Source organism: Lucilia cuprina, chromosome 4 (genome assembly GCF_022045245.1).
Source record: "Lucilia cuprina isolate Lc7/37 chromosome 4, ASM2204524v1, whole genome shotgun sequence".
NCBI lineage: Eukaryota > Metazoa > Arthropoda > Insecta > Diptera > Calliphoridae > Lucilia > Lucilia cuprina.
The window spans coordinates 91,354,911-91,366,576 of NC_060952.1; positions in this window are offsets into that span (position 1 = coordinate 91,354,911).

The window sequence follows — 11,666 nt, forward strand, 5'->3', positions numbered from 1 at the left end:
AACTTTTCGACTTTTTACGAAATTTTGACTATATTCGAATTTTCAACTTTTCGACCTTTTTCGAGTTTCTCCGACCTTTTTCGACTTTTTCCTAATTTTTTCGAATTTGTTAGAATTTTCTACTTTGTCCGACTTTTTCGAATTTATCCTACTTTTTTCAACTTTTTCGACTATTTTCTACTTTTTCTGACTTTTTCACTTTTTACTTTTTTCAACTTTTCGACTTTTTACGACATTTTGACTATTTTCGAATTTTCGACCTTTTCTGAGTTTTTCCGACCTTTTTTGGCTTCTTTCGAATTTTTCCGACCTTTTTCACCTTTTCGACTCTTTCCGGCTTTTCGACTTTTTTCATAGACGATAGTCGAATTATCGACTTTTTTCGACAAAGTATAGAACTCTAATGCAGTATGATGTAGAGTATCATATGATCGGTCACACATTCATATTTGTTTTTTTTTTTCTGCATTATTTTTTTGCATATGAGAAAATTATATTTTTTTTGTTTGAAAAAAAGGAAGGAGGGAATAGCATAGAATTTTGCTTTGTACCAGTCAAATGTGATGTGATGGGATGGGATCAGGACTACTCTGATAATGATGATGTTTTGTGGTGCCTTAAAGAAACGTGTGTGCGCAAACAATGAATTATTTTATTAAAAATTGTATTTTCCAAGATTATCACGTACACGTTTTCTTGTTTTATTTCATTCATTTAATACTTTCTATATAGGAATATATATATATGTATACATATACAACAGAGTTTTGCTACCCGATTTTTCTATTGTTATTTTGAAATTATAGGAAATTTATGTTGGTCCATACAAAGATTGTTTATTTTTGATATTAAATGTTCAATTAAGACAGAGAGAGACAGAGGTAGAGAGCTGTGTCAGGGTGTGAAATATCATATTGCAAAAAAACTTTATAAAAATTTAATATTTATTAAAAATATATAAAAATAAATATACGTTCACATCAATAACTAAACCTTCTACACAAATGCAAATAATTTCGTTTAGAATTTAAGTAAAAAGGACAACAAATAATTTTTGCAATAATATTATTATTATTATTGTGGCAAAATAAAAAGGACTCACACTCACACCATCTATGTACATTATTAATGTGTATTTAACTATGTTTATTATTGTTACAATTTATCCTTTGTGATGGTAGTGGAAAAAAAATACAAATAAAAATACAAAAAGGGTCTTCTAAAATAACAAAAACCCCGATGGAAATTTAAGTACAACGTACGTGTACTTTTACTCATTGGCGTCTTTTCTTTCTTTTTTATTTTTGCAGAACAATATAAAGCCCTACTACTATGTATCTAAAGTATAATAATAAAAATTAAATAAAACACATTATTAAACGAAGACTATAGATTTACGCAGTTCTTAACTAAAGCTAATGTGCTACAAATATTGGCGTTGGGGTAAACAGTGCTGCTAATAACAAAGCTATTTACTTAAACAGACTTGTGGAAAAGGGGGGAAAGAGAGAATATATATATTTTAGTTACATTTCCTGTTTAAAAGTAGTGTTTAATATTCTGCCAATAGAACTACTTAGTAATCACTAATCGTTTGTGGAATTTGGCAAATTGTGAAGGAAAACGTTAGACAATCACTAAAATGTTATGAGGAAAGTTTTTTTCTTTTTGAGAAGGGGAAAGCATTTAATCGATCTATAAAACAAGGTTTTAGTACAATCTTATGATTTTAAAGGAAAATTAGAAAAATGCAGTAAATATAACACATCTAATTTAACGAAGCTTTATCTCTTAATGAAGTCCAGCTTTTAAGTGAAAAATTTAGTGATCACAAACGCTTTTATTTTACCAGGACTAGATGACATGGTTCCCTAAACAAAACTATAATAACCTAAATAGGGGATTCTGTATCGATGCTACTACGAAAGATATGAATGAATAAATTTTTATGGCAAAGTGAATTGGAGTTGACTGATCAGTTGCAACCTAGAACTTCTTATGGTCTACTTAAGTGTACGATGCTATTCGGTGGTTGAGCAATGGCTATTCGGGAGATAAACGTTGAATGATGCTTATTCGGGAAGTGAACGTTGAATGATGCTTATTCGGGAAGTGATTGTTGAACGATGTGTATTCGGCGGTGAATACAATCGCAAATACTACATGAAATCAAGAAGTATTGGGAGGTTCTTGACTTTGACTAAGAATACAATCGCAAATACGACACGAAATCAAGAAGAATTCGGAGGTTGTTGTTGTAACAGCTTAAACTATACAATTTTTAATCGGGGGATTCTTAGGTCTAGTACTTCAATAGGGTTATTCCATAAATCCATTGGGCTAAGTGAAGTAGGGTGGACTGGACAGTTGAATATGTGGTGGGTATCATGGGGACCCTGTCCACAAGCTGGGCATATATTGGGGACGACACGGTCTATGCGGCACCAGTAGGCGTTGAGCCTGTTACTCCATCCCGATCTCAGTTGTGTCAGAGCAACTCTTGTTTTCCGCGGCAGGTTATTCTCTATTTCTGCTATGGGCGGAAGGCGACCTCCAAGAACGACATTCATGCGGTAACCTGAAACCGCGATATTGATGGCGTCTCTATGAATGTCGTTCAAAGCTGATGTATACAAAATCCGATCCTGAACATAACATCGTATGCTTTCTTCGTATACACGAAGGTCCTTCCTGACATGCCTCGGGGGAGTATCCAACTGTGTGATGTTAAAGTTGGGATAACTCCTCCGGTGAAGTGTTTAGTCAGCATGACATTATTTTCCTTGACTGGGAGGACCTTCGCTTCCTCATGTAGATGATGTTCTGAGGTTATTTGCATGCAGACCGTTACAGTCCGTAGGGCAGCATTTTGGCAGCTTTGAATATTTCTCAACTGTGATGGAAACCACACTGGAGCAGCATAATTGAACACTGATCGGCCAATTGTTTTATAAGTAGCCAACAAGGTTTCTTTGTCCATTCCCCAAGTGCTGCCGGCTAGCGCTTTAAGGACCTTGTTTCTACTTCGCAATCTGTGCGTAATTGCAGTGTCATGAGCTGAGGAAGTAAACAAACTGTCAAAGGTGACCCCCAAAATCTTTGGGTGGTTCACAGTCGGTATTTAGTTTCCATCGACTACGACGCCTATGTTCAAGTTTACCACCTTCGTCCAGGTGGTGAAAAGTGTAGCTGAAGACTTCGCTGGTGATAGTTTCAGGTTACGTCCAGTGAAGAAGTTGTGCATTTCTCCGAGATAACCATTCAGAATTCGGAGGTACTTGAGTTCGGCTAATAATACAAGTGTAAATACTACACGAGTAGTTCGGAAGTTTTTACAATCGACAAACACACACTACTAGGGCAGGTATTGTCTAAGATTCGGGTGGTACTTCGGTATCATGCACGAGTTTAGCACGAGCGCTAGACGTCAACTCATGGAGTATTGATAAAGACACCTTGATAGCATTTAAAACGATCAGAGCAGACTGGAGTTGAAAATCGCTTTCAATACTTTCAAAGTTTCTTTTTCAATGCTCCAAGAGATGTCGTCTAGCGCTTTGAGGACTTTGAATGTTACTCCACTGGATATCACTTAACGAAGGTGAATGCGCTGGAGTAGATGTTAGAGAGCACTCATAAACTGGTCCCATTATGTACCACAACACACATGTTAACTATATCCGGTATATAGAATGGTATCACTTCTAATGCCTGATAAAGCGGGATAGAGATAAAGAAAAGGTCCTTGTGAGTTCCCTAACAAGTGACCAGGACAGGTCAGCCTCGATCGATGTCATCCAATAGATTAGGGATGACCATCTTCAGTTAATTAGTTTGAAAGGAAGATGTATGTTAAATCAAATTAAAAAAATACATCTCGGGTAAAAGGACCTATTCTGTGCTCCTTTGCCAGAGTCACTAGAGATACTGGAAGACTACTAACTAGATGTATATTATATAAAGGAAAATATATATGATAGAGTAATATCTTATCTACTTTACAGGTACATCTAAATGATCCGATACCCGGAGTAACTCTAGGTTTGAATGATAGCTTCAAACCTTCAATAGCAAACTAGTCTGGAAGTCGAGTGCACACTAGATAGAAATCTTACATATTTTTATGGCATATCCAATAGTATTTCATCCATCCTTTACGACCATTTTTGGGCAAAATCTCAAACTGAAAAATGCTACAGTGATCATTAATCACCTATTAAAAACTGTCTTTCACTTCCACGCCAAACTTAAAGCCATCAGTATATATGTTCAAGTGTTCGATTATCTAAACAAAATGGATTGTTCCTTATTTAAGCAACGAATCATTGAACAAGAAGGAATGTGGAAAAACTGTAATATTAAAGGGAATATATGAACGTTATGATTAGACTTTCAGACGCCAGCAGATCTTTGTTAAGTCATGAGATCGGCAGGTTCTCCTTTTAGCTTTTCTACATGTAAAAATTGGCAGTCTTAAAAGCAATCTCCTGCACAATAAAGTTCCATGAAAGACACAAAAATAAAGCTCCACTAACAGCAAATTATTCTTTTATTCAATTATGTAACTAGTAATTAAAATTATTTTTTTTATATTTTTAATTTTAATAAAGTTTATCTATTTTAATAAATAAAACACCGCCCGACCATTACTTCCTCTCCAATGTCTTACTCAGGTGCTGTTTTAATACCCCATATGAATAATAATATTTTTTTTATGTTTTCAAAGGTCTTTTTTTCTTTCTTTCAATAATACAATTGTGTCTTTAAACGACTACATTTGGTAACTTTTTTTTTAGTTTTATGCATTTTGTTTGTGTTAAATGAATGAACTTCCCTTTTTGGAAATTCAAGAAAACAAAAGAACTCAATTTTATTATATTTAAATAGCAATTGAAAATGTCAAGTTTTGTTAGCGAAAATTTTTGTTTTTTAACTATTAGGGTTAAAACTAACAAAAAAAACCCAAGTATAAAGTAATAAAGTATTTATGAATGGGGGTGTGTTTTTTTTGTGGACTAAATTTTCTTTTAGTAAATTAAAGTTGAATGAATAAACATATTTTGTTTATAAATGGGGAGTACATATTGTAATAATATAAACAATAGAATATTTTATTTACTAAGAACATGATATTATTAGTAAAAGTTTCTGGAGAAAAGAAAGAATTGAAACTAGTGGATTTTCAGAGTGTTTTATTAGGTTATAGATGAGGTCAAGTAAAAGTTTTTCAAAATGACCTTCAATGAGTAATGAAAACACCCTTAACAGACTAGACTATCAACAGTCTATAGACTTTACTATAGTTAAGGCTATAGATCTGATTAAAAATAGGTATATAGTTCAGACTAAAGGCGAAACCATAGTTCAGACTATAGACGAAATTATAGTCCAGGCTAGATTTTAGAATAGACTATAGCCTAGACTAAAGAATTCACTATAGTCAAGGCTATAGGTAAGACTATAGACAAGACTGTAGTCTAGTCTATAGACAAGATTGTAGTCTAGTCAATAGACAAGTCTAGACTACACTCTACAAGCCCATAGACAACACTGTAGTCTAGTCCATAGACAAATCTAGACCACACTCTACAAGTCCATAGACAACACTGTAGTCTAGTCCACGGACAAGAATGTATTCTAGTCTATAGACAAGAATGTAGTCTAGTCTATAGACAGGACTGTAGTCTAGTCTATAGACAAGAATGTAGTCTAGTCTATAGACAAGAATGTAGTCTAGTCTATAGAGAAGACTGTAGTCTGGTATATAGAAAAGACTGTAGTATAGTATATAGACAAGACTTAGTATAGTCTATAGACAAGACTGTAGTATAGTCTATAGAAAATACTTTAGACAAGACTATAGTATAGTCTATAGGCAAGACTGTAGTCTAGTCTATAGACAAGACTGTACTCTAGTCTATAGACAAGACTGTACTCTAGTCTATAGACAAGACTGTACTCTAGTCTGTAGACAAGACTGTACTCTAGTCTATAGACAAGACTGTAGTCGAGTATATAGACAAGACTGTAGTCTAGTCAGACGAGACTATAGTACAGACTGTAGGCGAGACTATAAACAAGACTGTAGTCTAGTACATAGACATGACTGTAGTCTAGTCTATACACAATACTATAGTCTATAGACAAGACTGTAGTCTAGTCTATAGACAAGACTGTACTCTAGTCTATAGACAAGACTGTACTCTAGTCTATAGACAAGACTGTACTCTAGTCTGTAGACAAGACTGTACTCTAGTCTGTAGACAAGACTGTACTCTAGTCTATAGACAAGACTGTAGTCGAGTATATAGACAAGACTGTAGTCTAGTCAGACGAGACTATAGTACAGACTGTAGGCGAGACTATAAACAAGACTGTAGTCTAGTACATAGACATGACTGTAGTCTAGTCTATACACAATACTATAGTCTATAGACAAGACTGTAGTCTAGTCTATACACAATACTATAGTCTAGTCTATAGACAAGACTGTAGTCTAGTCTATAAACAAGACTGTAGTCTAGTATATAGACAAGACTGTAGTCTAGCCTACAGACAAGACTGTAGTCTAGTCTACAAACAAGACTGTAGTCTAGCCTACAGACAAGACTGTAGTCTAGCCTACATACAAGACTGTAGTCTAGCCTACATACAAGACTGTAGTCTAGCCTACAGACAAGACTGTAGTCTAGCCTACAGACAAGACTGTAGTCTAGCCTACAGACAAGACTGTAGTCTAGCCTACAGACAAGACTGTAAAAATTGTATTAAGTAAAAATACAAAATTTACCGGTGAATGTTACAAGACTGCGAGTGGTTGTAAAGCACTCTTACGAATCTTGAATAACACTGAATTTATTTTTAAAACTAAAAACTTAAGAACTATTAAACAAAATCTTAAAACTAACTTATAACTAAGATAAGACCTCATGCACTCTTTTTATGCATTCAATCTTATCAATTTCATATTCCCATTTAAGGGTTGGTTTTCAAGTGCGCTAGTGATAAGAATATGATCTATTTCTAATTATATCTCAGAATGTCTATGCGTTACATAAACAAGAGAATTAATGTGCATCTTAGTGCTACCATTCTTATCATTACTAAAGGTTGTCATAAAAAACTAAGCGATAAATATTTATTTGTAACTCAAGTGAACTAATCGAATAGTTTTTATGACCAAACCCATGCATCAAAATAAGATTTAAAACTATGTTCAAATATGTTTGAACATTCTGCCAGGGGAAATACTAAATATATGTATAATTATTTTGTCTAAATATGTATATAGTAATTTATGAATACTTATGTATAATAAACCCGAACAGAATCATTGGCATGACTTCCTCTTCCTATACTTGTAGCAGTAGTAGCCAGGAACCCACAACCACAGCTTAGCTCTCTTCTCCCGGCTCGCTTTCTTCAAATCTAAATCTCCATCAAGATAATCTTTTTCATCGGCTGGATTATTATCTTTGTTTGCGTAAGATAACGTTTCGTCACCAGTATCAATAGTAACATCTTCGGCTAATTTGTCACTTCCTACTTTATCGATAGCCCCAGTTTTATTACAGGCAATTTTATCATCACCATTATTTCCTTCAGCATCATTGTCATCTTCGGCATTTTCATTATTGGCTTTAATACACACATTTGCACAGGCTATAGTAGAAGACACATCGTCTATGTTGGCTTTAGTTCTAATATCAACAGCACTGGTTTCATTAACGATAGATCCAGCTTCATTTTTAATCCCTTCATCAGAATAATTATTATTGGCGGCATATTTAGCTTCAGTGTTGATATTACTGAGTTGTTTATCTAATGCATCTTTTTCATCAACTATAGTATCATAATAAGCGCTCGAAACATCAATTACAGCAAGAGGAGTTTCCAAAACAACACCAGTACTCCCTCGTTTATCATCTTCATTATCTCCAACTTCATTTCTCATGGCTTCTTCAACGATTGATTCATGAACACCATATTGAGCAGAAGCACCCAAGAATGTGTTATCCCCATTATAAAATCCTCCATAGTGAGGACTTGCCGGGGGAATGTTAGCAGGAACATTAGACAAACCACTAACTGAATCGGTTTCTTCAGAGTGTTCAATTGTTAAAATAAATCTGTATTTGTAATAAGATTCATTATTCTCGTCTTCTGTTTCTTTACTAATTTTTGCTCTTCTCTGCCTTAGCAATTGGAGTACTTTTTCGTATTCGACATTTGATCTGTGCCACTGAATCATTATGTCCATTTCGAACATACCACACTGAGAATAGCAATATTCCAATTGCTTCATAGAGTTGCTCAACTGTATAATATTTTCGTCAATATCGCATACAGAATTAAATAAATTTATAACTCCGCTTATACCTTCTCTTGATCGTTCCATTTTCTTTTCAATCTCCCAAAATTTGTTCTCATGTGAAAAAGAATCAAATTTTGGGCATTCTTCCAATTCGTGTTCACCACGATAACAACAAGTGCATAGATTAAATGTTATCTTTTTAAACACTTCTGTGTTTTGTTTATACTCTTCTTTTTGTTGTTTAGAATCAGTATCTTCCTCATACAGATAATCTTCTTCAACGGCAACCACCGTTTGATCATCATCATAATTTTCCGTTACCTCCTTCTTTTCATCGCAACAGTCTTCATTATGCTCCCTTGGAGCACTTTTTAACTCACGTGGAGTTTTTTTCTGGTTTCTTGAACCCTGTTCTGGCATAGATGCCATTTCCAGCTCTCGTGGAGCTTTCATTATCTCTTTTTTTATAGAGATTTTTTGCTCTCTTGGAGCATTCTCTGACCCTCGTGGAGTCATCTTTAACTCTCGTGGAGTTTTTACTGGTTCTCGTGGAACCTTCTTTGGCGCCTTGTCCTTCTTTGGAGCATTCTCTAGCTCTCTTGAAGCTTCTTGCTCTTTTTGAGCATTTTCAGGCTCTCTTAGAGCTCTTTTTAACTCATCTCTCATCGTTTCTTCAATGGAGATTATCATGGATTCCATGTACTTTCGTAGCCTAGTTTCTAGGTCTTCTTTTATTGTTGTCGACATATTGTATAATTCTTTTCTATATACTTTTTATTTATTTTTTAATATACTTTTCATATATATTAAATTTATAATTAGCTTTTGCTAATTCAATCTCTGTCAAAGCCGAGATTGACGCTTTTTTCACGAACAGTAAACCTGGCCACGGCACTGATCCGGTTCGAAGGACCAAATGTAAAAATTGTATTAAGTAAAAATACAAAATTTACCGGTGAATGTTACAAGACTGCGAGTGGTTGTAAAGCACTCTTACGAATCTTGAATAACACTGAATTTATTTTTAAAACTAAAAACTTAAGAACTATTAAACAAAATCTTAAAACTAACTTATAACTAAGATAAGACCTCATGCACTCTTTTTATGCATTCAATCTTATCAATTTCATATTCCCATTTAAGGGTTGGTTTTCAAGTGCGCTAGTGATAAGAATATGATCTATTTCTAATTATATCTCAGAATGTCTATGCGTTACATAAACAAGAGAATTAATGTGCATCTTAGTGCTACCATTCTTATCATTACTAAAGGTTGTCATAAAAAACTAAGCGATAAATATTTATTTGTAACTCAAGTGAACTAATCGAATAGTTTTTATGACCAAACCCATGCATCAAAATAAGATTTAAAACTATGTTCAAATATGTTTGAACAAGACTGTAGTCTAGCCTGCAGACGAGACTGTAGTCTAACCTACAGGCAAGACTGTAGTCTTGCCCCATATGCCCCTAGACTGTAGTCTAGGGCAGACTATATTTCACATTGTAGACAATACTATAGTCCAGACTGTACACGAAACTATAGACAAGACTATAGCCTAGTTTAGTATTTAGAAAAGTCTATGCCCTCGACTATAAAACCGACTACAGGATTGGCTATATATCGACAGAAGTTCAAACTATAGACATAGTCTTGACAACAGTATTTATAAAGGTCCTGAGTAATAACTTAGAAGACAATATTCGCAATATTCAGTTTGTAATGGTCATTTTAAATCTGCGAAATTTAAAGATTTTATCGTAATTTGTTTTGGTCAATTACTGTGAGAAAAATTTCTCCATATTTCGTTTTACAACAATTAAAAAAAAAAACAAAACAAAAATCAAAAGTGTTCAAAACACTCTCTCTCTATATATAGAACACACGCATATCAAATTTTTCTACAAACAATTACTGCTCATTCCTACCTTCCGTTTAGTAAGTAAGTAAGCATTATTTTGACAAATCATAATTCACAGCAGGAATATATAAACAAACAGTAGTTTTCCGTAATGATACTAATCTGACCACATTGTCGCAAATATATTTTGACTTTTCATAGAACGAACAAAAAAAGAGAGAGAGAAAAAAAGACACAAATTTTATGAACTTAAACGTTGGTTGCAATTATAATTCGGTTATTATTAAATTGTATAGAGATAGAGAGTGAGAGACGGTAACAACTGCGGCAGCACTTTAGCACGTATCGACAACAGCCAACGGCCAAATAGCGTTAAATTGTGTTGATGAAAATAATAATAGGAGTGAATAAATTGTACAACAACAACGAAAGGTTGTTGTCATCATAATTTTTACACCCTAAAATCATTAAACGCATGACCATAGAAATCAAAAACGTTAGATGTTGAAAATTCATAATTCACACCATAGAACGGAAAATAGACAAGTAGAAAGACGGACAAACGGATGGACGGACATTAAAAAAAAAGAAAGACAACAGACAAAGAATGACACTCGATAAGTGTGTGGTGTGTGAACAAACCAATAACAATATAAAAGCAAAAGAAAAACTAAATTAAAATTATTTACACACTCAAACTGCTGCTATTGTCTGTCGTTGAGTGCCCCCAATTCTTTTGTTGTCCATTGCAGTGATGCGTTGCCGTTGTCTGTCTGATACACAACAAAATGACCAAATAGTTGTTGTTTGATTGACAATTGTTGTAATAATTACCTTAAACTTTTTCTTTCTACTAACTAGTTTATTTTTATGCACTTACATTAGTTTAGTATTTTATCTAGTTGTTGATTTTATTTTTATATCTTTGTACATATGCTTTTCGTAAATGTCGTAATTGTGGCATTTACAGCAACAAAATTATACAACAACAAAAAAATGTCATTCACACTTAAAATATATAATACTAACGGAATTGAGTATAAAGGCGCGAATAGACGAAAAGAATCACAAACAAAATCTTCAAATTTCATTTGGTATTGTTCTTTTGTTATTTTCAGATTGACTAGACTAGATTATAAACCAGACAGTAGACTAGACCATAGATTAGATTATAGACTAGACTATAGACTAGACTATAGACTAGACTATAGACTATAGACTAGACTATAGACTAGACTATAGACTAGACTATAGACTAGACTATAGACTAGACTATAGACTAGACTATAGACTAGACTATAGACTACACTATAGACTAGACTATAGACTACACTATAGACTAGACTATAGACTACACTATAGACTACACTATAGGCTAGACTATAAACTAGACTATAGACTAGACTATAGACTAGACTATAGACTAGACTATAGACTAGACTATAGACTAGACTATAGACTAGACTATAGACTAGACTATAGACTAGACT